The sequence below is a fragment of the Eupeodes corollae genome, chromosome 1 (genome assembly GCF_945859685.1).
Source record: "Eupeodes corollae chromosome 1, idEupCoro1.1, whole genome shotgun sequence".
NCBI classification, from domain to species: domain Eukaryota; kingdom Metazoa; phylum Arthropoda; class Insecta; order Diptera; family Syrphidae; genus Eupeodes; species Eupeodes corollae.
In genome coordinates, this window is record NC_079147.1 from 225,013,035 (window position 1) to 225,025,292 (window position 12,258).

At 36.1% G+C, this 12,258-nt stretch overlaps 1 protein-coding gene across 3 annotated transcripts in view; it reads right to left on the reverse strand.

The window, feature by feature from the left end:
- Nucleotides 1-12,258, reverse strand: part of LOC129953763 (GAS2-like protein pickled eggs) — a 261,851-nt gene that overhangs the window by 180,117 nt on the left and 69,476 nt on the right. The window lies entirely within an intron of this gene.

The following is a 12,258-nucleotide window of genomic DNA, read 5'->3' on the forward strand; positions in this document are numbered from 1 at the left end:
CTCAAGATGATTGCATCAGACTTTATAAACTTGCAGCAGCCTATGGAAGAGTCTTATTACAGTAGATCCTTAGGATATGTAAACTGGAATTTTTCAATATTTTTAAATGGTATTGAAATTCTACATTGGTAAGAACTTTTTCTTAGAACTATTATGATGTAACATAGCTTATAGCATTCTTCCTCAATAAATGAGCTATTTAACACTGAAAGAATTTTTCAAAACAAACCAGCAGTTCCTGAAATTAGCGCGTTCAAACAACCAAACAAACAAGCAAACAAACAAACAAGCTCTTCATCTTTATAATATTAGTATAAATTTGCAAATATCATGTATTATGTGTTTTTAGTTTAGCTTACTCGAGACTCAAATTTAAGTTGGAATCCAATTAAAAGCTAAAACTGATGGTTCTCTCAAGCCATCCCACTGTTAACTTTTGTTTTCTACCTAATTTATGTAAGCCAAACCCAACAAAACTAAAAAGCGATCCACTGTGTGCGGTATTGCATTTCGTGCAAGAAATCAAAACAATTAACAAATTGCATGAAAGGAGACTTTCGTTGAGTAAAGTTAATTGAATTAATTGTTTTCATTGCACAATGTCAATATTTCCTTGAAGAATTACAAAAAACAAAAAATATACATTTCTGACCTGATTATCCGTATCGCTTGTACTGCTCTGCTCGCAAGGTAAACATCGTCGCAGTGAATTTTAATTCTAATGCGCAGTGAATTTTTTAACAATCGTGTTTTGGTTCGTTCTTCTTTTCAAAAATTTGCTGCTTGAGGGCATGAAATTAGGTTTCCTGTTAAAGGAGTGTGTCTTGAATTTTTCTTTGCCAACAACAATTTCAGAAGAACGGCACCCAACCGTGTTTGGATTTGGATACAGTACTCGTAATCGTAATGGTAGCAGAAGAAAATGCTGCAGTGATGTGTTTTCATTTTCAGTTTTCACGGTCATTGAGCAGCGAGGCAATTTATGATAATTGATATTGAATGCATAGGGTTTGGGGTATAGATTTAAGTCGTGCTACGTTCAGGTCTTCGATGGGAAATTTATGCGACTTCTTGATTGCGGTGTTGTGCAGCACATACTCGTATGTGTATGGAAGAGAGGGGAATTTTCACGCGCGATATATGCGCATATATTAAAAGCGGTACGGAGCGGGCGTATCAACAAAAAAAAAAAAACAAGATTTGATAGGGTGCCAGGGTATAATAGGTATGAAGTGCTAAAGGTAAATTACTAGGAAACTGTATCCCTTGGTGGTCTTGAATTGGATGGAAAAAGAAAGCTTTGAATTTTAACTTTAAATGAAAACAACTTTAAGCCAATCGTAACGTTGTTCATTTTAATACAACTTTTTTGTATTTAACAAACTTAACAAAATGAAAATTAGACAGGTGGTTTTTAATCTGGCAATACCTTAGCAAAGTTGGTATGTTTGACAGCTGTCACTTTATTCACTTGAAGCATCGAAACAATCAATTTTTTAAAGGAAACTGTTGGTGAGCCCATTAACTTTGCATTGTGCGTTGTGGGGCTGCAGCGTGAACTCTAAGATCGTGCGATATAACAATGCTGAATAGCCTCCCACAATAAATAAGCTTTTTAACACTGAAAGAATTTTTCAGATCAGACCAATAATTCCTGAGATTATCGCCTTCAAGCAAACAAACAAACAAGCAAACAAGCAAACATACAAACTCTTCATTAAAAAATTGCAACTATCACATTTTTTATGTGTTTTAAGCTAAGCGTGCTCGAGAACCATGGCAAATATTTGGATACTGTGTTATGTCTACGTAGATAAGCCCGAGGCGGTTCTAGTTGAAAATAGGGTCTCTCATCCATTCGAACAATCAGAACGATGCTCTGGGGCTAAGATGGCGACTTCAAAAGGACCGTAAAAAAAGATCTTCTGAAGTTAAATTTATCAAGTCAGATTCGTTAAGTATTTGAGAAGCCTTTCTATGGACCCAACCAACTTTTGTTAGTTCATTTTGTTGAATTGAATTCAAAATATTGACATTTCGTGACGTTTCAAGACCTCTAGAATCTTAATTCATCGATTTAGGAGAGTACCATTCATTCAGCATACCTTCTGTCCTCCTTCTCAGAAACGTAGACAAAAAATTAAATTAAATTTTGAACCCGATAAAGAAAAAATCTATAGAATCATAAAAATAGGTTATAAAATGTAAGGGCTAGACGTCATTCGTAAATAGATACAAGATTTTTAAGACGCAAAAAACACGCCTTTTATAATAGCTCTAGGTTAAAATTTTATATTTATAGACATAGACCACAACATCTATAAAAAAAAATTCTCACACAACCAAATGTCCTTGAACAAAAGGCTTTCTCCTAAAGTAGAAAGTGTAGATAAAAAAGGGTGGGCTTAAGGATCTATATGGTATAGTTGAAGTACACTAGCATCTAGTTTGAAAAATTAAACTTCAAGGCCTCTCCTCTGCTCTCAGTTTCAATATTTAAATTTTTGTTTCTCTCACTCAGGCGTAGAGAATACTGAAAGCTTTTTGACATCTTTTTGTTCCTATTTTTAATTCATGGAATGAAATCGTAAGGGGGGTAGCTAAGCTACATATCCATATATTCAAATATATGAACATAAGACTGATTCAGAAAAAAAAACGGAAATATCTTTGACATTTAAAACTTGGCCTTGTTGTACTTTACATAAATAAGGTAAATTTTCAGCAATGGGTCACAGTGGACTCTGAACTCTGATAAAGTGAAATAAAACCAAACTATTCTGAAAAATAAGACCCACTGCAACCTCCCTGCTGGGGCACACTATTGGATTTGTGGAAGGTACACGATTGAGTGTATGCAAAGTTTCTTTGCATTAATGACAAACCTTAACATTGAAAGTGAAATAAAACCAATTTGTCTTCATGTCACTCTTTTTAAGTGTAATAAGACCAACTGTTAAAAATTGGCTTTATTACACTTTACAAAAGTGAAATATGGTCCATTCTTGTAATTCTTGGCTTTGTTTCACGGTACCTTCTAACGTTCCTGGAATAATACTTCAGTCGAAATTTCAGCTTTTTGAACTGATATTTAGAAGTCACCTGAAGCGTTCTTCCATTTCCTGTACAAATTGTATGAAAGCTTTTAGGTGAACAACATAAGAACTTGTTATTCCTTAAAGGAATTTAAATGGTCTTCAAAAAAGGTCTTGACATATTTTGAATGAGTGCAATTTTTTCAGAGTTATTAGCAGTAAAATTGCTGAAAAGCTTGCTGATAAAAGTGAAATTTGGAAAGGAGTATTATTTAAACAACTTCTAACCAAAAAGCTATTGAAGATCGAAGAAATGTTGTTGATTTGTTGAATCAGTCTAATGTACACCTTCATATAGATTAAAAAATGCAGACAGGACGCAAAAAGTTGACACAAAAATAGGTGCATTCTAGGACTTATATGAATTTCCATTTCATCATGTTGTCACAGAATGTTTGTTTAAGTTGATAGTTTGCACCGCCCCTCCTCCAGCCAGAAAAATCAATAGAACTCAGGAGTTCTGATTTGTTTTAAATGGAAAAAACATGGTGTACCGGTAGAGGGTATCTAGGTAACAGATGACTTTTTAAAATGGAATAAAAGCTGTTGGTTGTTGTTGGAGCCTCTGGTAATTTGCCCTACGGTTTTCTATATTTCAAATCATATGAGTGCTATATGAATATCTGAATAGTTTAAAATCGATTTGTGTTGTAGAAGATAAAAAAACAGAGAAAAACTAGAATAAAGGAGCGGACATCTCTATGGTTACCTGGCGGTACAATAAAATAAAGACAGTTGTTTTCTATGTCCTAAAGGTTTTATTTATGTATTTTTTTGATCAAATACTTTGAAATTCTTTTTGAACTTTAAATAAAACTACTAAATACAGGGTGTCACCAGTCACACAGAAATTTGAATAAGTCCAAAGCATTGAAAAGGAAACGGAAACCAGAAAATAACCTCATAAGTTCATAAGTTTTTCTACTTAAGATAACCTCAGTTACCCATGGATGTTTTTTTCTGGCGAAGACTGTGGGACATCCTACAAAGCCGGCAATCATCTCAGTCTAGTGATATGAAAAACGAACCCTCGTTTTTTGTAGCCTTATTTTTCAGACTATTGAATTTTCTTTTAGTATTCAAATTGAATGCTCTGGTTTCTGTCATAAATTCATTAGAGAAGAAGACTCACGCAAAGCAAATATCTAAGTAGAATGATGAAAAACCCAAAACAAGACCGACGCTAAACGGCTTCATTTGATGATTAATACCTTTGATCTTTTTGCACATTAGATTTGCAAATATTTGCTTAAAATATGCCTTGTTGAATTTGATAACAAGAACCAACATTGTATTTTTGTACTCTTTTTTTTATATGATTAAGTAGAAATAAATTCGTCACATAGATCTTTAAGTTTCAAAAATGTTTTAAAGATAAGTGCAAACAATAATCAGATCTTTTATTAAACAAATATTATAACAAAGTTCATAGAATTGTGTGAACTCACAGCTTTGTTTGACAATTTCCGGAGAAACGTCATTAACAGAAGTTTGCAAATGACAGATGTCTTTGTTTAGAAACGTCATTATTAGAAATTTTTAATCGATAGATGCCGTTGTTTGGACTTCTTTAATAATTGTTGATTGTCATATACATGACAAATATCATCTCACAAAAAGATTGTAAAACTTTAGTATAAGATCAGCTAACTTTAAGAAGAGACACATTCATTTTATTGAGAGGTATTTAGCTGTTTACAGAAAATTGACATCTACTGCCAGAAAAGTGACAGAATTGACAGTATTGTCCGATCCTACTGCACCTTGCTTTTTATAAAAATTTGTTGTTTTAGAATTTTTAGATTCAGCATACAATTGTGATGACTTACCAAACAAATTCAAGCGTTCACAAACATAACTTAACTGCAGAATGTTAATCTCTGCAAGTTCTCATGGTTCTCATCCATAACTCTGTCACGTTACGCCACCGTAAACTTTGTTTTGATTTCCAAAATGCGGGTACACTTATGTTCTTTTTTTTTCTTCAAGTGGCTGAGACAGATTTATAGGGATCTTAATGTGATTTGCCAATTCAATTAATTAAAATGAATTAGAAAGACAAGGAAGTTGTTTTATGTTTTAAAAGTGTTGTAGGTATCTAATATAGCTGGAGGGTCTTGACCAGGCTATAAGATTATTATTTTTTTGTTTGCGTGATTCAATTTGTTTTTTTTTTTCGGAGAATTGCTATAGGATAGATGATATCATTAATAAATAACATAATATGTTCTGTTCTTATAAAAGAACTCAAATTGAATATTTGACAGATTTATGTTTTTTACTATCGTGTTTTTGATCCTTTTAAGAATAAGATTTATTTTTTAAAGATATTTTAATGGGTCGATGAAGAACATGAGAATAGGAATTTGAATTAATGTGATAGTTAAAACAAACTTTTTCAAAACATGTCAAGCGATCTTATGGCAATTTTGTTATTTATTGTACGTTAAGTACAAATTTTAGCAATAACCACGAAACCTAGATTATCTAAACTGTTTTTTTTTTCAGATAAGAAACAGAAGTGCGCCCAATTTACTGAAAAGTAACGAAACGTAAAATAAGAAATAGCTAATTTTAACGAAAAAATAGTGGAGGCCCTAGTTTGCTATAAAGCAGACATCACCGCCATCCAGGAAATACGATGGGATGGGCCGGGTAAGAAGGGGATGAAAAACTGCGATATTTACTATGGTGACTGCTATCGAGAAAACAGCGATTATTTGGATGTGGCTTTGTCATTGGAGCCAGACTTAGGCAAGAAGTCTTTAGATATAGGTGCATCAACGAGCTCCTCATGACTATACGCATCAAGGCTAAATTCCGCAACAACAGCCTGATATGCCTGCACTCCCCCACAGAACAGAAAGATGACAACACCAAAGATATGTTCTTCGAGCTCTTGGACAAAACATATGAGCAGTGTCCTAGCTACGATATTAAAATAGTCCAGTGCGATTTTAATGCCAAGCTAGGAAGGGAAGACATCTTTGGTGGAATAATCGGGAAAACCAGCCTGCCGACAACACTTCCGACAACGGATTCAGGCTCATAGATTTTGCTGAGGGACGAAACGTCATGGTAGCCAGTACGCGTTGTCTACACCTTAACATTCAAAAAAGAACTTGGAGATCTCCAAATCAATCTACCGTCAACCAGATTGACCATGTTGCGATCAACGCCAGACACGCTTCCAGCATCATGGACGTTCGAACTTCCCGAGGAGCTAACATCGACTCGGACCACAACCTCTTTGTAGCCAAAGTAGCACTTTGGGTTTCCAGACCCAAGGCAAAACAAGGAGGGCTACAATGGCAAGAAATCGCCAAATGCTTTTCCGACCGAGTTACAAGTTACATCTCTCGAAGTTCTCTGCTACCAACACAATGTATCGAAAACCAGTGGCAACATTGCCAAGATGCAATCAGAGAAGCCGTCTCTTATGTGCTGGGTTTTAAGCAGCCACCATCAAGAAACCCCTGGTTTGATGATTAATGTCGGCAGGCAAATACAGCCAAACAACAGGCACGCAAAACGGTGCTACATAAAAGGACGAGTGCTGCTCGTGAGCCCTATGAGCAGAAGAGGCGAGAGGAACACCGACTTCTCAGAAGGAAAAAGAGAGCGCATGAGAAACGTGCAGTCGAAGATGTTGAGAGGTTTAAAAGCAGGAATGAAGTTCGAAAGTTTTATGAACAGGTGAAACGAAATTCACAGGTACATAAACCTAGAACCGAAGGCTGCAAAGACGAAAGTCGAAACATCATAGTGGAACAGCAGTCAATGCTGAGGATATGGAAGGACCACTGCTGCAGAGTGTATACTGGCGACGACGAACCGAATTCCGCTGCCAGGCAGGATGATCCATTCAACATAGACAAAGAAAGCCAACAATCCCATCCTCCCGACTTAGACGAAGTAAAGATTGCCATAACTAAGCTGAAGTCTAATAAAGCCGCTGTTAATGAGGTCAAAACAAAGTACATGTTGCCGTCAGGAAAGGAACAACAACACCGACGTCTCCATAAAATCGTCACCATCGACAGACATAACTTTGAGGTAGTCAAGGACGTCGTCTATCTAGGCTCCGCTATAAACGCAGAAAATAACACAACCAACCACTGTTTCTTTGGGCTAAAAAAGCAATTGAATAGTAAAGTCCTCTATCAAGGGACCAAAGTGTCGCTATATAGGACCCTCATCATTACCATCCTGCTATACGGTGCAGAATCATGAACTTTGACAAAAGCAGTTGAAAGCACTTTTAGTCATTTCGAAAAAAAAGTTCTTCGTGTGATCTACGGTCCCGTATGCTGTACAGGCTGTAGACTTATCCAGAAGGGTAAAAGTCCAACGACTAAGATGACTAGGTCAAGTAGAGCGCATGGAAACCAATGCTCCGGCCCGGAAAGTCTTTGAATCCACACCTACAGGACAGCGCAGTAGAGGAAGACCGCGGATCAGTTGAGCTAGGGACCGAGCTAAATGGAGAAGTTTCTTGGTGAGGCCCTAGTTCACACAGGACTGTAGCGTCAGCTTAAGTTAGTAAGTAATATATAGTACAGTAAGAAACTGGTAAAAAAAAGATTGGCAGTAGTCCGGTTTCATTTGTCGAAACTCAGACCAAAACTAATTTTAACTTAATAAGATGGAAAATTCTAAAGAGGATTTGTTAAGGAAATATCAGGACTAATTTATATTTAATTTGTTTTTCATCTTGCAAATTGAATCTTAGTGAAATAAGAACTGAAGGAAAGGGGTTTGTTCGTTGATTATTCGAAAAAGACACACAAGTAACTAAATTAGCAAATATAAGTTGAAATAAATTGAAAAGAAATTCTTTCGAAATGTCAAAATGTATCTTGAGTTTAAGGAATTCATAGTGTTTTCTATGTTGGACACTACTCTACGAACACATCCATCGATCTTCAAGAAGGTATCAAATATACTAACGTGTAATAATGAAGAACTCGAAAATTTATTTCAATACTCTAATAGAAGTCAGCATTCTATCCACATCAGAATTTCACTTTACCTTTGATCTGCAGTGATTCTACTGCGGATGTTGATGGTTCTTCCAAAAAAACACTCCTATTGTTTCTAAGGTTAGAATTGACTTTAATTGATTTTGTTTATTTATTTCAATAAATTAAACAAAATATTGCTCTATAGTTTTTTTTGAAACCTAATTTTTATTGCAAGGATTTTAAAGGGGTCCTCTTTTTCATGGGCATAGAACCATTTAGTCTTCTTTATACTAAAAAATTGTTATTGTTCATTTTTGCAAGGTTTCTCAAGCCAGGCAAAAATTTCCACCCATTTGTGACGATCATTTTCCCAGAAAGCTGTAGATCTTTCTTCAAGGATACAAAAATCAATCTTCTTATATTACATCCCAGAAAACTGGTATCCGAGTTAACCTTCAATAACTTATCTTCTATTATTTGAAAATTCCATAGATCTTTCGTTATGAATAATTTGTCTTTGTTTCAATTTAAAGAAGAAAACAAGATTTGATTGATTGACTGACTTTTTATGTCAACAAAATTGTTATGCGTGCGTAAATAAAATTCTTTGAATGTCACTGAAACAGTTGTTGTTTTTGAAACATCCGGTATTTTGAATTAATTAATGCAAATATTTCTTATTGTTGACCTGTCAAAGTGTCAATTAAATCAAATTAAAAATTCGTACAATATCTAAGGGATACCGACAATGACGATTTCGTAACAGTTTTTTCTACGTTCATAACAATCTATAAAAAGCTGATGACAACTCACGTCAAGGACGGTAGCGAACTTTAAGTCTTGTTTCACGATCAAATCTTTGCATGGTAGGTATTCAAAAGTCGGAAACATATGTATCGTAATCTCACATCAAAAATTGAAGTCTTGGGTATTGAATTTCCTTTTTGTCAAGGAATCGAGTGTCACTGAATGAAAAAGACAAATGAAATAATGAAACCATGAAACCATGAGACTACTGAAGAAATCAGAATTACAAAGAACTGGAGAATAGTTCAATTCCGAAATGTATGGTAATTGAATTATAAGTGCGATTTCTTCTGTACGTTGTCTTGTTAAAAATAATGTAGGCTATTGCTGGTTTAAGTTAAGACCGTGTGACTTATAAACTTAAAGCCCACAAGTGAGTAGGCTGGAAACTGTCGGTGGCCCGTCTATATAATGTAAGCTTTTTGAGACTCCACGGTGCTACCATCTGCAGTGGATAGTAGGTAAGATACTTATTAGGGACTCGACGACGGGGAGAATCAGGTTCATAATAATCTGGTGCTGGTCAAATAAAAGCAACTTTTGTCCATTTGTTTCTGAATAATCTGAATTCAATTAGCATTTATAGTGTGGTTGGTTTATTGGTAGGAATACAAGAACTATAAACGTTGGCGGAATGGTTTGGTTTGGTTTGGCCAGCAAGCATGTGCGACTTTTTTTTCACTATAAGTCAAATTTGAAACAAAACAAAAATAAAGAGACTAAAAGTTTCGGCAGCTGAAAATTAGAATGTCATAGTCTAAGTCTAAGTCTAGGTTGAAAATTAGTAACCGTGCTGAACGACCAGCTGGTGCGCCAGGCGCACGCTTAGAGTGGTGGTTGTTAAACAAGATGCAAAAAGCCGGTTAATGGCGGTCATTGGTGTTAAGAGATGATTTGTCTATTGCTTTTTAGCCATGCAGTGCCAATGATTTCGATTATTCATTTTGAAGGTGACAGCTGGTGACAAGTGTTATTTGTTTTTGCGTAAACACATAGAATATCTTTTGTACCTATACAAGAGGTTTTGTTTATCTGGGACTTTTAAAAGCCTTTATGTGGTTACACCAACGGACAAAAAATATTAGACCTAAGCATGCATACATCTGTCAAAAATGATATAATATATCAAACTATTATAAGTTTTTCAAAGAGAATTTGAATGTTCAAAAACATTCGGCTACTATTTGGTTCAGGAGATTGATTTTGGTATGTTGTGCACAAAGTGCTAGGAATTAGGAAAGATGACAGGATTAGAGTAGTACCCGGGGCATGATGGTTAGTGCGTTGGACTGTCATGCCAGAGGTCTTGGGTTCGATCCCTGCCTGTGTCATCTAAAGTTTTATTCACGGGTACTTCCACTTGCGAGGAATTGACAAATTCTCCAAGAGTAATTCTTGTCATGAAAAAGTGATTTCTCAAATTAGCCGTTCGGATTCGGCATATAAACTGTAGGTCCCCTCCATCCCTGCAATTACGCGTACACAGGAATGCTTGAGATTTGTAAGTCACTAGGCCTTGGTTCTCTACGGACTGTTGAGCCACCTAATTTATTTTATTTATTTGACTGGATTAGAGAAAAGATTCCGGTGCACATTGATTTTGAATTTCTGCACATTGTGACGAGTGGGCAATATTGATTCTGGTTAAGCATTTCACATTCGTGTAGTGCGGCTAAGGAACGAATCCCTGTACTTAACAGAAAGGTAAATTGATGAGCATTTCAAGAAGTGAAGAATCGTGCATTACGATTGATTTTTTTGGGGGGAGGAATGCAACTGGCTTTTTGACGAGAGCATTATCTATGAATACAGCGATAAAAAAATGATACCCAATGCGACCTTGAGGCGACCCGACGGGCTTCGAGAGCATCAAATGCCCTATAGTTTTGGAAACTTTCTTTTTAATTCAAACCAAAAGGCTAAAGTAAGTTATTAAAACACCACCCAAAATATGAAAATTGTACTTGAATTCCAGCGGAATAAAAACTTTGTAGGTGCATTATCGCCAGGTAAAAAACTTCTAGCATCGTCGGGGAAACCCCTAAACATAATTTTTGACGGTTTCGATAACTCTGGTTTGTGATGCACTCTTAAAGCGGTTCATTCTCCTCGGTGCAAGTACAGGGGTTTTCAACAACAGGGACGCTTCAAAAGTAGAGCGAAATTCTTAGTCAGTGGCCTCAACATTAAGAAGTGCCCGTAGTGTCGAAAATATTGTCGCTGAGGCTTCAGTTGCAGAAAGCCCAAATGGGTCTCTCACACGTCGTTCTCAAGTGTTGGGCATCTCTATGAAATCGTTGTGGCGAATTTTGCTAAAAGATCTTGGCCTACATCCATAGAAATTGACGCAAGAACTGAAGTCGCTTGACCACCAGAAGTTTCGTATATTCGTGAATTTGGCTGAGCAACAACTTTAAAATTATTCGGATTTTCATCGAAAAATCATCTTCAGCGATGAGGCTCATTTCTGGCTAAATGGCTTCATCAATTAGCAAAATATGCGGTATTGGTCAGGTAGCAATCCATACGTACTCTATGAGTCATCATTACATCCCGAAAAAATACGGTTTGGTGTGGTTTATGGGCTGGCGGCGGCGTCATTGGGCCGCACTTCTTCCGTAATGATCAAGATCGGCAGTTAATGAGATTGGGGATTGCTACAGTTCAATGATAACCAAATATTTTTGGCATGGAGAACATGTGGTTGTAACAAGACGTCCGGCGCGGCGCCACAAGCCACACAGCGAATGTCACAATCATTTTATTGGAAGCCAAATTTGGAGAGCGTGTTATCTCACGGAATGGTCCAGTCGCTTGGCTGAATTAGTCGTGCAATTTGATGCTGTTAGACTATTTTCTGTGAGGCTACGTCAAGTCTATGGTATATGCCAACAAGCCAGCGACGATTGATAAATTTGTAGGAATATCGAACGTGAAATTGCAACAGTATCTGCCGATTTATATGCTTTAAAACCGTAGAAAAATGGCTTCAGCATCTGGACTTCTGCAAGCGTGTCCGTGGTGGACATGCAAAAAAAATCAAGTTCCATACATAATTTCATCGAACGTAATTTCACAGGAATAAAGAATTTCATTGATATCCAAAACCGTTTTTGTTTTCTTTAAAAAAAACTTTTGTAACGCTCTTATTGAAAAACCCGACACATTGAGGGAGGGTTATTTTTTTGTGATAGTAAACAGCATTGGGAATGGGAAGCCTTAAATTCAATACGGCTTTTGCATCCCATATGCTGGTAGACGACAAAACATCATTTGTAAAAATAAAAAAGTATCGGCATCAAAACGGAGCCCTATGGCACACCAGAAAATTTCTTGAATTTAACTTTCTAAAACGTAATTTCTAACCCAGCAAAAAAAAATTTTATTCAAAA